Source organism: Ovis aries, chromosome X (genome assembly GCF_016772045.2).
Source record: "Ovis aries strain OAR_USU_Benz2616 breed Rambouillet chromosome X, ARS-UI_Ramb_v3.0, whole genome shotgun sequence".
NCBI classification, from domain to species: domain Eukaryota; kingdom Metazoa; phylum Chordata; class Mammalia; order Artiodactyla; family Bovidae; genus Ovis; species Ovis aries.
Window position 1 is genome coordinate 10138316 of NC_056080.1, and position 18329 is coordinate 10156644.

Genomic DNA, 18329 nt, shown 5'->3' on the forward strand with positions numbered 1-18329 from the left:
GGATATATGTATACCTATGGCTTATTCATGTTGAAGTTGGACAGAAAACAGCAAAATTCTGTAAAGCAATTATCCTTCAATAAAAAATAATAAAAATGAGAAACTTAGTACTTTATTAAAATCTCACTGTGTCACCACAAATTAATGTAGTTATCCTTCTTGGTCCTTAGAAGGCTTTTACCCAACGGTGATGTCATCTCCTTTTCTGATTTGGCATCTGTCATAGCCAGGGACCTTCATGGTGTTGGACTAATAAACATGTAGGTAAAATTTTTGACTTATGTGGTTAAATATCCACTCTCATAGTTAGTATCAAATTGCATCTGAAATGTCCAACACTGCAACTCTGAATGTTTGCTGAAATGTGGTTGACAACTATTCACAATAGCCAGGACACAGAAGTAACCATGTCCATAAACAGAGAAATGAATAAAGATGTTCACAGTGAAATATTACTCAGCCATAAAAAGGAACAAAATAATGCCATTCGCAGCAACATGGATGGACCTAGAGATTGTCATACCAAGTGAAATAAGTCAGATAAAGACAAATATCATATGATATCACTTATATATGTGGAATCTAAAAAAGGGTATAAATGAAGTGAGTTAACAAAACAGAAGCAGAATCACAGATGTAGAAAACAAACATTTGGTTACCAGGGGATAAGGCGGGGAGGGATGAGTTGGGAGACTGGGATTGACATACATACTCTACTATAAATAAAATAGATAACTGATAAGAACAAGGAACTCTACTCAATACTCTGTAATGGCCCATATGGGAAACTGATCTTAAAAGCGAGTAGATATGTGTATATGTATAACTGATTCATTTTGCTATACACCTGAAACTAACACAATACTGTAAATCAAGTGTACTTCAATGAAAAGCTTTTTTTAAATGTGGCTGACATACTGAAGGCTGGAAGTGGTCCTCAGTTAAATTTCACCTTTGGTAAATGCATCAAGACTATTTTTCAGAATCTTTTGGCAATTTTACTTTAAACTTCTGTTATTGAGTTCTAGTTCATAATCAATAACAGGACTTTAAATTTTACCCCAAATGTGCCAGCTATAAAGATGCAGTTATTTAGGTACTGAATCTCCATTTATAAAAAGAAAAAAAAGCAGAGTGTATACCTAGAAAATACAATTCCATTAATTAGTTCATTGATTCTGTAATGTGATACACTGACTCTTAGATAAATTAGGGAAGTTGCTACATCTTTGTCAGATGACCGCCAGGGTTAGGAGGCGGGGCGGGGGAAGAAGGGAGACTTGTTTGGTAAACTGGAAGACTATAAATAGTGTGCTTTAGCAGAAGATTCCCTCCCAGATGAACTTTTGGCTCCTCCTCACTGCCTTTGTGAGAAAATAAGTGGGGATTGACAATCATGTTCCCAAAGTGGTGGCAATTAGGTCAGGAAAATTCTCTGGGTAAGACATGACTGTGACTTCAGCAAGTGCAGCTGTCATGCTCCTCTTTAATCCTTTTAGTCTGGCAATAGGTATAAACAGTTAAAATATATACAACAAATGAAACAAGATTCCTTCAGAGGGAAACAGTGAGGCTTCCTTTTGTATATTTGTTGTTGCTGTAAATTGTAAAGCTTTTAAGGCCATAGGTGATGGCTTGTTCATCTTTCTTCAGCCATCACATATCATAATGCCTGGTACATGAGTAGGGGCTTAATCAATGTGTATTGAACAAGTGAAAACTTATTTTAGGGTATCAAACAAATTTCTGTTGCCTATTGTGTCCAGCCATTCTGCAAAGAGTTTGGCAGGGGGTCAAGAAAATGTAGTAGAATTTTATGTAGTTCTGGCTTTCTAGGAGATTTCAAGGTACTTGGGAAAGTAAGATACACATATATACAAAGTCACTGCTTGACAAAGTCTCCTGGAATATAGACTAAAAATGTCATAGAAATGTGTAGTCCTTGCAACTCTTAGGTCTGGGAAGGGTGATTACTACATGGAAGAAAGGTGGCATAAAATGAAGCTTTGTAGATGAGTTGAAAAGAAATAGTGAATATTCTAAATGAGGCTGAGGGGGAGAAGTTCTGCCTGAACAAAAATATGGCATGAAAGATTACTTTGGGGTACAAGCAGTGATGGGATTAAACTACTTGGTAGTGTTCGGAAACATCTGCTTTTGAAGCTGTAAGGCTGTGTAATGGGAAGTCTTGCAGATTTTGACATGAGATATGATATGAAGGTGGTTAAGAAAAGTAGTCTAGACTAGGCTTCAGGATGCATGGGAACTGCATGCATCCAGATTCAGAAATATTGATTTGGATGCTGTTCCAGTAATACAATTCTAACGAGGGACTGTAAAAATATCACCTTGATATTTTGGATTTGGAAGGAGTAGAAGGTTAAATACAAGGTAAAATTTGTCATATTTCCCGACATGCATGTGTTATCTATTGCTGCAGTAATGCTGTGTAACATTCGCAAATTTAGTGGTCTGTAACTAAAAGCATTTGGGGCTTCCCAGGTGGCTCAGTTGGAAAGAGTCCACCTGCCAAGCAAGAGATGCAGGTTTGATCCTTGGGTCGAGAAGATCTCCTGGAGAAGGAAATGGCACCCCACTCCAGTATTCTTGTTTGGAAAATCCCATGGACAGAGGAGTCTGGTGGGCTATAGTCCATGTAGTCACAAAGAGTCAGACACAGCAACTACACCACCACCAACTAAAAAACATTTCTTTCTCTTGCTCGTAAGTCTTTGGATTGGCTAATGTGACTCTTTTTCAGGCTGCAACTTGGTGGTGCTTGGTTCCATGTTTCGGAGTCCACGGCCCAGGCTTTGAATCCCAGGCTTCATGTCTACAACGTGGATCCCATGGCCCAAGCTCAGGGGATAGAGGCTTCCTAGAGCATGCTCTTCACCTGGCCATCATAGGGCAAAGTGTACTTCAAGCTTCTGTTAGAGTTGTATCCCTTTGTTCAAAGTAAGATACACGACAAAAACCAAGTCAATGGGGCAGGGACATATATACTCCAAGTGGAAGGGAGGTTCATTTTTTTTTTTCTTTATTTATTTATTTATTTTATTTTATTTTATTTTTTATTTTTTTAAATATTTTCTGAGCAATAATCCAAACTTTCAAAACTGGTATAATTTGTTTAAATGGATCTGGAGAAGTCATTCAAGTGATTCCCTACTGGTGTAAAGGTCAAACTTATTAGTAGATAGAGTTCTTCATGGTCTGCTCGCATTTCGGTCCTTGTGCTGCTAGGTTCCTGCATCTGTCTTGCCTTCTGATTCCACTGTGCATGTGTGCTAAGTCACTTCAGTCATGTCTGACTCTTTGCGACCCCATGGACCATAGCCTGCCAGGCTCCTCTGTCCATGGAATTCTCCAGGCAAGAATACTGGAGTGGGTTGCCATTCCCTCCTCCAGGGGAATCTCTCTGACCCAGGGATTGAACCCGCATCTCTTACATCTACCTGCATTGACAGGCGGGTTTTTTACCACTAGTGCAACCTGGGAAGCCCGTAATTCCACTGACTTATTTGCAATTCACCATGAAATTTTATGCTTCCTTTTCATACCTGTTCCTTTCATACCTGTTCCAGGAATGCCCTCCTCTCCTTTCAGTCTTGACCTAAGTGTTGTCTTCTCTCAAAGGATCTTCTGACCTTCTGCTGGATGCTGCTAATCTTCATTCCCTGATACTTTATGCATAATTTTGTCACAAAAATTATGACACATTTTAATGCTGTGCTCTAGAGGCTGGCCATGTGGCTTATCCATCTAGATCTCCCTTGCATGTGTTGACTGAATGAGGCTATGTTTTGGTGGGATCTTTAGAAGGAATTGGAAACTAGGGAAGCAGAACCAAACATTTTCTTTGTTTTGTTTTCATTGCTGTTTTTGTAAGGGTATTTTGTATTTCTTATCGTTAATAAGAAAATGAAGAGTTTTCCCTTTGGGCCTTTTCAGATTTGAGGTGAGAGCAGGACATCCAGGTGGCTCTCTGTAGCTCAGAGTCTGGGGCTGGAGCAAAGATGAGCGGTCTGGGATGGCAAGTCCAATTTGGTGACCACGTGTATTAACCTTGTACTGAAATCTTGACTATGATAATATAGTCTTTTCTGCCTAATTGTCACCTAAAATCTTGTTTTTTAAAGTTCTGCCATAAAAGGGCACCTTTAAAATTTAAAGCCTTTTTGTGGTAAATCCATACATTGTATCTATATCATAGAAAATGTGATTGCTCATGCTCAGAGGAGAAATGATTGTTTTGTCAGCTTGACATATCCTACCTCCAAAACTTTCATTTCTTAGGATTCATGAAAAGTTATGCAAACTCTGAATGCTTCTTTAGGAAACATCTTGTCTTTCCGAACAGCTTGCATTGGGAACAGCTGCACAGTCACTTAAAAGAACTAGTTGACTAGTGCTTTTCCATTTGTCTGGGAAGATGTCTTTTTCTCTTTTTAATAAAAAAGAGAAATCCGCTTTGGTTTTTTAGTGTAGGGATGGCTCAGGGTCCTTATCTAGATGGGCTATGAGTCTCTGTAATTTCATCTGTCTGTGTGACATACAGTAAATAACAGTTGATTATCTGACTGCTGGTGTATAAGGATCTCATGGAGAAAGCGCTTCTGCCTGCTGCTTCTTGGGGAGGCCTTGGAAGATGGTTATCTGCGGAACTACCCCACCTAGCACATCACTTTATCCACCGTGCCCATAGCCTACCTCTACCCTTGTCCTCAAGGTTCCCTTGAGAGGCGCCGTATTTGTCCATGGCCTGCCACTCAATCCAAAAGCAATTAAGACATCACTAGCTGTGCCAGAACAAAACTGAATAGTTTGGCTTATATGGTAAGTGTTCTAAAGAAACTCAAGGAAGAAAATTATATGCCTCCTCAGATTTATTACTTGTGAATTACACCAAATCGTACGTGCCAATGATAGTTTTAAAAACCCACTTTACTTTTTATCTTACGTACTTCAGTTCTTTTACCATCTCTGCTCTGCCCTCCCTCCGCTCCAACCACATAAAATCTTTTCTGTAGGTTTTGATACAAGTGTTCTAAAGAAACTCAAGAAGTGGAAATGGCCCAACGCCATAAATGAATGTAGAAATACTAACAATTAGATCAGAAAACTTTCAAGTTGAATAAATGTTTTATTTTAGCCCCTGACAAAAGAATGTACATGGAGACAAATAACATCGGGTGTATTGCAGCCTCAAGAGGTCATTAAAGCCTATTTGAAACCTGATGGGGCACGTTACGGAAGTCACTGACAAATTCACCACTGGCAAGATGAGTTTGCACAGGCAGAGTGCCGTGTGCACCTGTAACAGTCTCTTGGGAACTGGATCTGTGCCCCCCGCTGCTGATCACATCAGGGACTAGAAAGGCAGAAAGCGAGTCTGAATGGGAGATTACAGAGGAAGCAATTAGCAAATGGAGCACACCAGCCCCACCAACTAAAAACCTCTTCTTCAAATGGTTATGAGCATCTGTGCACGCCGCTGATGGCTATGTCTGTCTTTGGAGCCCATCAGTGATATTCAGAAAGTGGTAAAGATGAGCCTTTCCTTGTCAACACTCAGAGCACATACTGAAAAGATGTTCTGTGCTTTGAATGCTCTACTTTTTGAGAAAAAGATCTTAACTTTTACTGGCATTTAAAAGGTCCGTGTTTGAGACTTAAGCTTGAAGTGATAAAATTATATGCCTCCTCAGATTTATTACTTCTGAATTATGCCAAATCGTACGTTCCAATGATAGTTTTAAAAACCCACTTTACTTTTTATCTTACCTACTTCAGTTCTTTTACCATCTATGCTCTGCCCTCCCTCTGCTCCAACCACATAAAATCTTTTCTGTAGGTTTTGATGCAAGTTTGGATTATTTTTCTCCCATTAGTTTGGCATAGACTAGAGCTGTGAAAGTATCTGTGAAGATTTTGAGTTACATGGAGATAAGGTGACAAAAAAACCCAATAAAGTATATTTGGATTTCAATTCTTATTGTAAAATATGCCGAGAACACTGGTTAGAATTACAGGAGAAATAAAGATAAGGTCCAGTAAGAGCCTAATAAAAGGCACTTCAGTTCAGTTCAGTTGCTCGGTCATGTCTGACTCTTTGTGACCCCATGGACTGCAGCATGCTAGGCTTCCCTGTCCATCACCAACTCCCAGAGCTTGCTCAAACTCATGTTCATCGAGTCAGTGATGCCATCCAACCATCTTATCCTCTGTTGTCTCCTTTTCCTCCTGCCTACAATCTTTCCCAGCATCAGGGTCTTTTCCAGTGAGTCAGTTCTTCGCATCAGGTGGCCAAAGTATTGGGGTTTCAGCTTCAGCATCAGTCCTTCCAATGAATATTCAGGACTGATTTCCTTTAGGATGGACTGGTGGGATTTCCTTGTAGTCCAAGGGACTCTCAAGAATCTTCTCCAACACCACAGTTCAAAAGCATCCATTCTTCAAAAAAGATCTTCATGACCCAGATAACCACGATGGTGTGATCACTCACCTAGAGCCAGACATCTTGGAATGTGAAGTCAAATGGGCCTTAGGAAGCATCATGATGAACAAAGTTAGTGGAAGTAATGGAATTCCAGTTGAGCTATTTCAAATCCTCAAAGATGATACTGTGAAAGTGCTGCACTCAATATTCCAGCAAATTTGGAAAATTCAGCAGTGGCTACAGGACTGGAAAAGGTCAGTTTTCATTCCAATCCCAAAGAAAGGCAATGCCAAAGAATGCTCAAACTACTGCACAATTGTACTCATCTCACATGCTAGTAAAGTCATGCTCAAAATTCTCCAAGCCAGGCTTTAGCAATACATGAACTGTGAACTTCCAGATGTTCAAGCTGGATTTAGAAAAGGCAGAGGAACCAGAGATCAAATTGCTAACATCCAATTGATCATGGAAAAAGCAAAAGAGTTCCAGAAAAACATCTATTTCTGCTTTATTAACTATGCCAAAGCCTTTGACTGTGTGGATCACAATACACTGGAAAATTCTTCAAGAGATGGGAATACCAGACTACCTGACCTGCCTCTTGAGAAACCTGTATGCAGGTCAGGAAGCAACAGTTAGAACTGGACATGGAACAACAGACGGGTTCCAAATAGGAAAAGGAGTACGTCAAGGCTGTATATTGTCACCCTGCTTACTTAATGTATATGCAGACTACATCATGAGAAACGCTGGGCTGGAGGAAGCACAAGCTGGAATCAAGATTGCCGGGAGAAATATCAATAATCTCAGATATGCAGATGACACCACCCTTATGGCAGAAAGGGAAGAAGAACTAAAGAGCCTCTTGATGAAAGTGAAAGAGGAGAGTGAAAAAGTTGGCTTAAAGCTCAACATTCAGAAAATGAAGATCATGGCATCTGGTCCCATCACTTCATGGGAAATAGATGGGGAAACAGTGGAAACAGTGGCTGACTTTATTTTTCTGGGCTCCAAAATCACAGCAGATGGTGATTGCAGCCATGAAATTAGAGGATGCTTCCTCCTTGGAAGGAAAGTTATGACCAACCTAGATAGCATATTGAAAAGCAGAGACATTACTTTGCCTTCAAAGGTCCATCTAGTCAAAGCTATAGTTTTTCCAGTGGTCATGTATGGATGTGAGAGTTGCACTGTAAAGAAAGCTGAGGGCTGAAGAATTGATGCTTTTGAACTGTGGTGTTGGAGAAGACTCTTGAGAGTCCCTTGGACTGCAAGGAGATCCAACCAGTCCATCCTAAAGGAAATCAGTCCTGAATATTCATTGGAAGGACTGATCCTGAAGCTGAAACTCCAATCCTTTGGCCCCCTGATGTGAAGAGCTGACTCATTTGAAAAGACCATGATGCTGGAAAAGATTGAAGGCAGGAGGAGAAGGGGATGACAGAGAATGAGATGGTTGGATGGCATCACCGACTTGATGGATGTGAGTTGGAGTAGGCTTCTGGAGTTGGTGATGGACAGGGAAGCCTGGCGTGCTGCAGTCCATGGGGTCTCAAATAGTCAGATACGACTGAGTGACTGAACTGATTAGTTTTGAATGAAGATTGACTTGCCATTCTTGGCAGACTAGAAGAAACACCTGGGCTTTCAGAAAATATGATCTGGAGTGCACCATGCATATAATGTCTGTGTGTAACTAGAATTAGGGAGTAAATAGAATTAGGGAGTAAATAGTATTTGTAGCTGTTCCTCTTTCCAGGGGCCTGTGGAACATCCATTGACATACAAATTTCCATGTTAAACTCAGGATTAGGTGGCTCCTCAGAGACCTGTTCAGTACTAGAAAGGAAGATGCAAAATGTAGCCTCAGAGCATTGGACTTCCTTCTCAGTGCATTTTGTAGAGCATTTATTACCCAAATTTTGGACAATGAAGAATGTGTTTTAATTAACTTTCTGGATCTCCAGTGAGTTTGTGGGCCCCTCACTCCCCTTTATGTGGCATGACTGATACACAGAATTAATAGCCTGCCTGCTTATGCTCATGTGGGTATGGGAATCTGTTATCTTCTTCAGTTTGTTCATAGGCAGGAGGGTTTGGTTGTGTATCAAGTCAGCAGTTCTGGGAAACTCAGTAGCGTTTCTCTTAGAATTGTCCATCTAATCACATGACAATGCGATGGACTCATTTAAAGCAAGTATATAACAGAAAAGCCAAGTTAAGTTAAGCAGTGTTGTAAGTCAGAAGTAGTCTTAGTACCTTCTTATTCCTCTCTACCTCATTCCCAGTTTTTAAGACCTTAATCTGAACCTTTGTTGGTGTTCATTGTTGTATCCCCCACTTCCTGGAATTGTGCATTGTACACGGTAGATGCTCAATAAATGAGTGAGAACAATCCCTTGGAAATGAGAAGGAATCCCCTGTGGGGTTAAGTCTAGATTCATGCATTCATTCAACAGACCGCTACTAAGAAATTACTGTGTATCTTATTGTATTAGGCATTGGGAATGCAAGACTAAGTCCTTTGTGCATGAGTTTCTCAAGCTTTGGGAGGTGGGATTTGGAACATAAAGACACACTGACATAATATCTATCTACAAAGTTGCCATGGTAATCATATATTTCAGTAGTCCCACTAACAGAGAAGGTGCGGATTGGAACTTCTTTCCCAAAGACCCAGGCCCTGAGATAATACTGGGTAGAGTTGTAGTAAATTAAGCAGGGACTGAGTAGGTGTCTACTAACTATTCTAGAAGCTACTTTGACTTTAAGTTACTCTTATCAACCCCCCCACCCCCACCTATTCCAGGAACTCAAACTCAAAAACCCAAACTGTGATGGCCCAGGAGCAGCAGCAGCATTGAGCTGGGTTACCGGTTGACATTCCTCCTACCTGTTGTAGCCCAAGACAGTGGAAGAGGGCCTGAGATCTGAAAGGACTGATTTGCTTTAGCTTGTGTCAACCTTGGTTTCTTAATCTGTAAAATAGGGATAGGATAGGATTAACAGAGACAGTCACTGGACTAAGGGAAGTGATCTGTCACAGCTTACTTAGAACCTGGTGTGTGTATTCTCATCCATTTCGTTCAGTTTGACAAATACATATTGAGATTCTACTGAGGAGCTGTTGGTTTCCGTCCCCATTTGTCACCTGGTTCCTCTCACTGGTTCCTCTCCCTGTGCCTGTTCTATCTACCCATCATCACACAAACATGCATCATTAACATAAAATGTACAATTATTAAAAACTACACCCGATGTCAGGTTGCAGACAAAGGTCTGAGTGTGGGTGTTTCAGGCACATAGGTTCCTAACATAATTAACGTATCTGAGGTTCCAGTCATGAATCTGTCCTGTCTCTCCTTCCCCTATCTCCCCAAGGCAGGCTTGGATTCAGACCCCCTAACCCTTATATTATTTATCACCTTGGTGTTGAACCACTTAAAAATTTAACCAAATTGGAATAGGTTAGATTTCAAGCTTCTGATTGTGTTTCTGCTTGCTGCCCGTGATCTACACCTGCCCCCTTATATCCGTGTGGACTCTCTGGCCCTGCTGCCTCGTCCTGCCAGGGGAACATGTTCTGTCCATCCCAGCCTAGCCTCTTGACCTTTGTACTGGGCCCAGGTGTTCCTCTGTCCAGGGGGCAAGACCATGTTCTGCTGGCCCCAGCACTCTGCCTGACTTCTTCCTTGTACTATTTAGATCCTTAAACCCCATACATAACTTACATCACTGTTTACTGAAGTGTGGAATACACCTTTAGTAATTTCGGGATGAGTGATTTTAGTAAATGATTTGTGAACTTGTCAAGTTTCATCTATTAGCATTTACTCAAATCCTATAAAACTTTAGGCAATTTCCCAAGTACCTAAATAACACATGAATTATGCCTCATTTTTATTATGCATTCTTGAGAGTCAACCAAATGTGTATTTTGTCATTTTTCCTCTCTCTGCAGTCTGAGTTGGGGCTTGTTGCACACTAGCATGCTTAAGAACCATCTGGAGGGCTAGTAAAACACAGATTGCTGGCCCCCATTGCCACAGATTCTGGGTCTGTAGGTCTGGGATGGAGCCTCAGAATTTGCATTTCTAACATGTCAGGTGATGCTAATGATGCCCGTCTCATGGACCACACTTTGACTAGCAATGGCCTAAATCGTGGACACACCATCTTGGGTTGACAGTTTATATTTGAACTTCAGCTTGACAAAGAACTTGTGACAAGCTAATCATTTGCTTGGTTCTTTTTATTTTACCACTATATATATATATATTTTCCAGTCTAGACAGAGTCCATTTTATTTCTCATGTTTAGTTTAATCCCAAAGTACCTAGAGATGCAGAGCCATTCTGTAGAATTTTATTGTCCTAGTTTTTATCCTGATGAATCATCTTTTAAGAGACATGTGAGCCTCCACTAAATGCATTATGTCATCCTTCTGAGCTCTGCCGAGAGAAGAATTGATATGCCTTTAGGTCTGATGTGAAATGATGGCTTCACTGTGCCCATCCTGAAGCAACTCTGACTTGGGAGGCTTCCCAGAAGTGTGACAGAAAACTCTGTGGCTGGTGCCGAGTGGGGAAAAGGTGGCTTATGACCCTATTACTCAAGCCTCCTACCTCCATGCTTGTGGGAACAAGTCTGTCTCCTCCCAGGCTGCCACATTTAAAAGTGGGATTTATTTTTAGAGAAGAAATCATTAGTCATTAAACTCTCTCATGCTTCCTTTTTCCCTTTGGGTAAAATTTAAGAACCAGAGCTTTATAAGAAAATTTTCAGTCTGTTAGAAGAAATAGCCTTGGTACAATGACCCCCCTTGCCTCTCTTCCAGACAAAGGCAGACTTCTCACAGGAGTCACCACTCTCGGTCCCTACATATAAATCAGCTTTATCTTTTAGCTTTATTTGAGAATCCTGACTCTTTTGATTTTCTGAACCCATCAAATCTAGGATTTAAAAAACTAATTTTATCATATATTGAACATTTGCTCTTTAAGCCCATTATAAAATCTCATAATGGAAATTGGCTCTTAGCAAAATAGCCCTTGGGCTTAGGTATATACACTTTTTCACTTAATAACAGAAGCATTTAATAGATACGATCTATATTGAAGCAGAAATAGCTGAAAACAAGATTTCTCTGATATCTTGAAATTCAGGGTTTTCTTACAAGGACTTTTAACGTGTTTCCATTGCCTTGGACTAAATAAATGTCATGTGGATAGTTTTACTACCAGAAAAGCCATCAAAAAAGCAAGTCTTATCTGTAATTAAGTTCTATCTGTAAATATATAGTTGAGAATGTCATCATTTGAAACATATCAAAAATTCAAAGTCACCTAGTGGCCAGTAAGGCCCAGGATCCCCTGAGGGGAACACTGTACATTTAATTGCATCTCTCCCTCCATCCCCATAGCTGTAACATTTTGCTTTTACAGTTTAATCTGGCTTAGTGAGACAAAGACCAATTTTAAGACAGCAAGAAGTAGATTTTGCAAAGAGGTATCGGCACCCCCAAAAGGAAGGGATTCTAATACATGCCAACTCAAAGGCTGAAGGGTTTCTGTGATCTTGAGGCTAGAGAAAGGGCTACATCATTATGAAGTAGACAACTGCAGCTCCTCTCCTTTGCTGAGGTGATGGAGAAGGAGCAGAGAGAAGAGGCTATGTAAATCTTAGTCTACTTCAAACCATTGAGTGTGGCAAGTTAAGATGGCCACAAACTATTTGACACACCTCTCACTGGAGGATGAGTCTGCGTCCTTTCCGCTTGTACCTGAGTAAGCTTGGTGATGGTTTAACTGGTAGGCTACAGTGGCATGTTGCTGTGCCGGTTTCTGGGCCTGAACCTTAAAAGACATGAAACTTCTATTTCCTGTCTTTTGGAACACTCGTTCTTGGGACCCAGTCTCCATGCTTTGAGGAAGCCTAAACATCTCTGTGAAAAAGCTCACATGGAGAGGACCAAGCCCAGATTACTACTGACGCCGAGTTCAGCCATATGAATGAGCTGTGTTGGAGATGGATTCCCCAGCTTCAGTAGAACTGCCCAGCTGCCACTATGTGGTTCAGAGACAATCCTTCCTGCTGAGTCCTGCTCACCTTACAGATTCAGAAGCGAAATAAATGATTGTCATTATTTTAAACTGCTGAATTTTGAAGTCACCCTTTATGCAGCAATAGATATCCAGGACAATTGGCATCTCCTGTTTCTCTACTTCTCATTGCTTCCTCAAGACGCAGTTGCTCTCATGCCAGAGCCTTTCAGACAAGGTCCCTGCCAGAATTTCCCAAACCCAGAATCCCCTTGAATGTGCCTTCCCGGTGCTTTTCCCTGACAATGCTGTAGTCCAGAATGCTCTCTGTACCTTCCCTCAGCTCCTTCATTCACACAATGCTGCCTTCTCTCCTTTGGAGCCCACTGGTTAACCAGTGTGTTTGGAATCAAGAGACAGAAGTAGTGGCAGATTTGCAGCACACTGTTACTCATCATGCCAAGAGAAGGCTTTTAGCAAGGTTAAAAGCCACTCAATTTTCTATATCCTCCTTTACATGATAGTAATATGCCCTTAAGGGTATACCTAAAATCTATGATACTCTTAAATTCTGAGTAGGGATTGGTGACAGTCTTCCAAGGGTAAAGCGTGGCTTGTCAGTGACCACAGTATGGGACCCTCCCCCTGAAGAGCACTAGGATGGTGAGGATACTCACCATTGACAAGAGGAAGGAGAAATATACCGAGAAGGAAACAGGAAATGGAGATGGTGTCAAAACAAAAACAAAAACAACTCACGTAGCTTATCCTGACTAAGAGAGATTACTTTTGAATCACTGTTTGCCAGGCCGATGCTGAAACATTACTATGAGTAGTACTAATACTCCTTCTTGATGGCATGGTGAGATTTTCTTTGTGCCAGCGACTGTTCCAACACCTTGTTTAAATTAAGGTGGATGTTATTTTAATATCCCTTACTTCAGCCTGAGGAAACAGGCCTCGAGTGCAGAGGACACTTGGCTAAAATCACATGGCATGGCAGTGCAGAACCGAGTTCAGAACCAGGATTCAATTGCAGGGAATCTGGCTCCATTATCTGTCATTGCTGACATCAGAACTCTGGGGACAGAGGCTTTGGTGAGCCCAGTTTGACTTCACAATACGATTCTAGTCTTTTTGGTTCATGTAGTGTAGCATGTCACACAGAGTGAGAGATGCTTCATCTTTTCAAAACACATTTTAATCCCAAATATATATGTGCCTTTGGAGGCTGCTTGAAGTCATTCTCAGAAGGCAGAGTAAAAATAAACAAATACCCAAAGATAGGGTACAAAAGCAAATGAAAACAAGACAACAGAGTAACTCTGTGTAATAAGAATTAAAATCTTGGGGTCCCCAGCCAGCTCAGTGGTCTTTACGGTGATGAACCAAGAAAGGAGGTCACATCTGTATTAGACACATGTTTCTGAGTTTATAGACATTCTAATAGCCCTTATTACAGTAGTTTTAAAAATATTTTTGCTTTTTTTTTTTTTTAAGTGTTGTGTGTGTTTTTTTTTTTTTTTAGTCTACAAACATGTATTGGTTGTCCACAGAGAGTTGAATATATACTTGATGGTATATATTTTGCCAATAGGATAGCCTCCAGCTCAGAGAACTACCTTCTTATATTGAAACCTTTCATTTGCATTAAATTGCATGCATAATTTAAGCTGACTCTAACACCTCAAAGAGGCTCAAAAGGAACCCATTTTTTCTTACTGGGCAGAAATAAGTAGGTACTCTATAACTATAAAGAATGTGACCCATTTCAGAGAAGGGGGTATTTCTTTAAAGAATCCTATTTGTGTATAAAAAACAATGCAGTTATCTAATATAAGTGCAAAGACATTACACATACTATTTAAAAATTCATGAGTCTAGTGTTTAATATATTCAGAGTAAAGTCAGACAGTTTTTACAGGAAGACATAAAACAAATGTCCTGTATTCTCGCCACTCTGCTTTTCTTCCAGTGTTTCATATTGGATATGTAAACAATCAATACTGAATAGTAAGGAGGTGTTACTGAACAGATAATGGATTTGAATTAGATAAACTTGGCCTGTGCAGACTGAACATACCAGTGGGGCATATGATTCTTGTTTATGGCTAAATCTGATAGGTACTATTTTGAAGTCAATAGCTTTAAGAAATGGAATGGAAAAGAGAAACTGACTTTGTAAGGAGGACAAACAGAGCAGGGAGAGGCAGTGTGACCAGTGCAGGAAATGTACATTTCCTCTGTCTTCTGAAGTTTTGGGAAAAAAAAAATTGGGGGAATTATTTTCTGTAAAGTTTTTTTATATATTAAGTTTTTAATTATTATTATCTATTAATTTGAGCAGGGTGGGGACTGTGGCTTGTGGGATCTTAGTTCCCCAGCTAGGGATTGAACCTGGGCCCTCACCACTGAGAGCAAAAACTCCTAACCACTGGACTGCCAGAGAATTCTCTAAACTTAATTTTTAAATAAAATTTTAAATTTAGAAGCATAAAAATACTTTATTTTTTTTTTATTTTTGTTTTTATTTTAAGATCTTGTCCAACACTTCTAATTTGGATGAGCTTACTCATAATCTCTTTGATCATGGCTATTGCTTTAGAAAGAGTTCCACTTATTTCTCTAGTTATGAATGCTGCCAGTTGTCTAACAGTCTGTAATTTCAGATATTTAAACTTTGAAGAACCAGTGTGTTTCCCTTTCATTTGCAGGAGATAGGTTTAAAGAGACTTAAGTAAGGAGGCAAAAATCCATTGTATTTGTTGTTGACATAAAATGTTGCAGATAGCTTTCTGGCTTTTGTCTCAACTTTCTTTAGTGTTTTATTTTTTCCTTCCTACTTCTTCAGGAAAATCTTAATTAGGTTCCAGTGGTGCTTTTTTTTTTTTAATTTTAAAATCTTTAATTCTTACATGCGTTCCCAAACATGACCCTCCCTCCCGCCTCCCTCCCCACAACATCTCTCTGGGTCATCCCCATGCACCAGCCCCAAGCATGCTGCACCCTACGTCAGACATGGACTGGCGATTCAAATGACTAGCTTTCATAAAAATAGTTGCAATTCTGTTAAAAATGAACATGAGTTACCTGAGACATGATTATTAATTTACTCAGTAGATATATGGACTTCCCTGGTGGCTCAGACGGTAAAGTGTCTTGCTTACAATGTGGGAAACCTGGGTTTGATCCCTGGGTTGGGAAGATCCTCTGGAGAAGGAAATGGCAACCCACTCCAGTACTCTTGCCTGGAAAATCCCATGGATGGAGGAGCCTGGTAGGCTACAGTCCATGTGGTCACAGAGTCGGACACAACTGAGCGACTTCACTTTCTTTCATAAAAGTAGTTGCAATTCTGTTAAAAATGAACATGAGTTACCTGAGACATGATTATTAATTTACTCAGTAGATACATGGGCTTCCCTGGTGGCTCAGTGGTAAAGAATCTCCCTGCCAATGCGGAAGAAGTGGGTTCGATCCCTGGGTCGGGAAGATCCCCTGGAGAAGGAAATGGCAACCTACTCCGGTATTTTTGCCTGAGAAATCCCATGGACAGAGGAGCCTGGCGGGCACAGTCTATAGGACTGCAAAGAGTTGAACACGACTGAGTGACTGAAAAACAACACAAGTCTTATTTGGGGTTCCTTCACCATTGTAGGTCAATTTAGAGGAAAGCAGGAAAGCACAGAATAAGGTAGCTCAGAGTCAGAGATGAGAAGATCTGGGTTTATGACCCGGTTTTGCAACTCTCTTTGCTAGCTGTGACCATAGGCATAAGGCTCTTTGTGCCTCAATTTCTCATGGTGTAAAATGTAGATAATGAGACCTACTTTTTCTGTGTCAGGAAGCTGTCTTGATGAGTAAATGAGAAATTGGATGGGATAACTGATATACATAAGCTTCTGCTGCTGCTGCTGCTGCTGCTGCTGCTAAGTCGCTTCAGTCATGTCTGACTCTGTGCGACCCCATAGACGGCAGCCCATCAGGCTCCCCCGTCCCTGGGATTCTCCTGGCAAGAACACGGAGTGGGTTGCCATTTCCTTCTCCAACGCATGAAAGTGAAAAATGAAAGTGAAGTCGCTCAGTGACTGCAGCCCACCAGGCTCCTCCGTCCATGGGATTTTCCAGGCAAGAGTACTGGAGTGGGGTGCCATTGCCTTCTCCGGATATACATAAGCAGACACTGTTAATTCCTTATAAACAGAAAACTCTTAAAATATTTATGATGTTACTGCTATATATAGGGCAATACTCTAGGTCTTGTGAAGATTAAAAAAAAATAAATCAGATATGGTTTCTATAGTTCATTCCAAAAGCTTATAGTGATACAGGATCAAACAACTTGTTGTGAGGAGCCAAGTGGGAAATATATAAGGGTTTGAGGGACAGTTTGTTGCAACTACTCAACTCTGACATTATCGGGCAAAGCAGCCATAGAAAATATGGCTGTAAAATAGTGAGCATGGCTCTACTACAGCAAAACTTTATTTACAACACGTGCAATAGACCAGATTTTGTCCATAAGTTGCAGTTTACTGACTGGGTCTAATCAGGGAGAAGATGTGTACATAAAACTATAATATGTGGGTAGAGTATTAAGTGTTGCAAATGAAATAGTTGAAGAATGAAGGACATCATCTAGCTGAGATAAGAAAGTGTTCCAGGAGATTATAAATTTGACTTAGGCCTTGAAGGATGTGGTCACGTTTGGATTTGTAAGATGGAGGAAGACATTCCCAGCAGCCTAAGAAAAAGTATAAAGTGGAAACATGAAGGAGGTATTTAAAGAACAGCAATTCATTTAGCAAATCTGTAGTGGTAGAGTTAGAAGCAAGAATTCACTGGAGTGGGTGTAAGAACAGAAAAACATATATAATCATTTAAACATAAGGTAAGGTTATTTCTGACCTCATCCCACCCCCTTAATGAAAAGAAAGCTGTAATTTTTTAGGAAAGCATTTCTTCTATTTTTGGTTGGTTAGAACACTCCTACATGTTTATAGGTTGCAGAGTCATTGTATTTCTGAGGATATATAGCAACTTGTAATTATTCCCAAGGATGGTTTGTCTGTCTTTGTGCTTCTATATATATTCCTCATAGTCAACAACAAATTGCATATAGGTTGGTCACTGTGGGACTAGAACTATGAGAAGTCTCTGATTTAGTTCAGTTCAATTCAGTTGCTCGGTCGTGTGCAACTCTTCGTGACCCCATGGACTGCAGCCAGCTAGGCTTCCCTGTCCATCACCAACTCCTGCAGCTTGCTCAAACCCATGTCCATCGAGTCATTAATGCCATCCAGCCATCGCATCCTCTGTTGTCCCCTTCTCCTCATGCCGCCAATGTTTCCCAACATCAGGGTCTTTTCCAATGAGTCAGTTCTTTGCATCAGGTGGCCAAAGTATTGGAGTTTCAGCTTCAGCATCAGTCCTTCCAATGAATATCCAGGACTGATCTCCTCTAGAATGGACTGGTTGGATCTCCTTGCAGTCCAAGGGACTCTCAAGAGTCTTCTCCAACACCACAGTTCCAAAGCATCAATTCTTCTGCACTCAGCTTCTTTTATGGTCCAACTCTCACATCCATACATGACTACTGGAAAAACCATAGCTTTGACTAGATGGGCCTTTGTCAGCAAAGTAATGTCTCTGCTTTTTAATATGCTGGCCAGGTTGGTCATAGCTTTTCTTCCAAGGAACAAGCGTCTTTTAATTTCATGCCTGCAGTCACCATCTGCAGTGATTTTGGAGCCCAAGAAAATAAAGTTTGTCACTGTTTTCAATGTTTCCCCATCTATTTTCCATGAAGTGATGGAACCAGGTGCCATGATCTTAGTTTTTTGAAT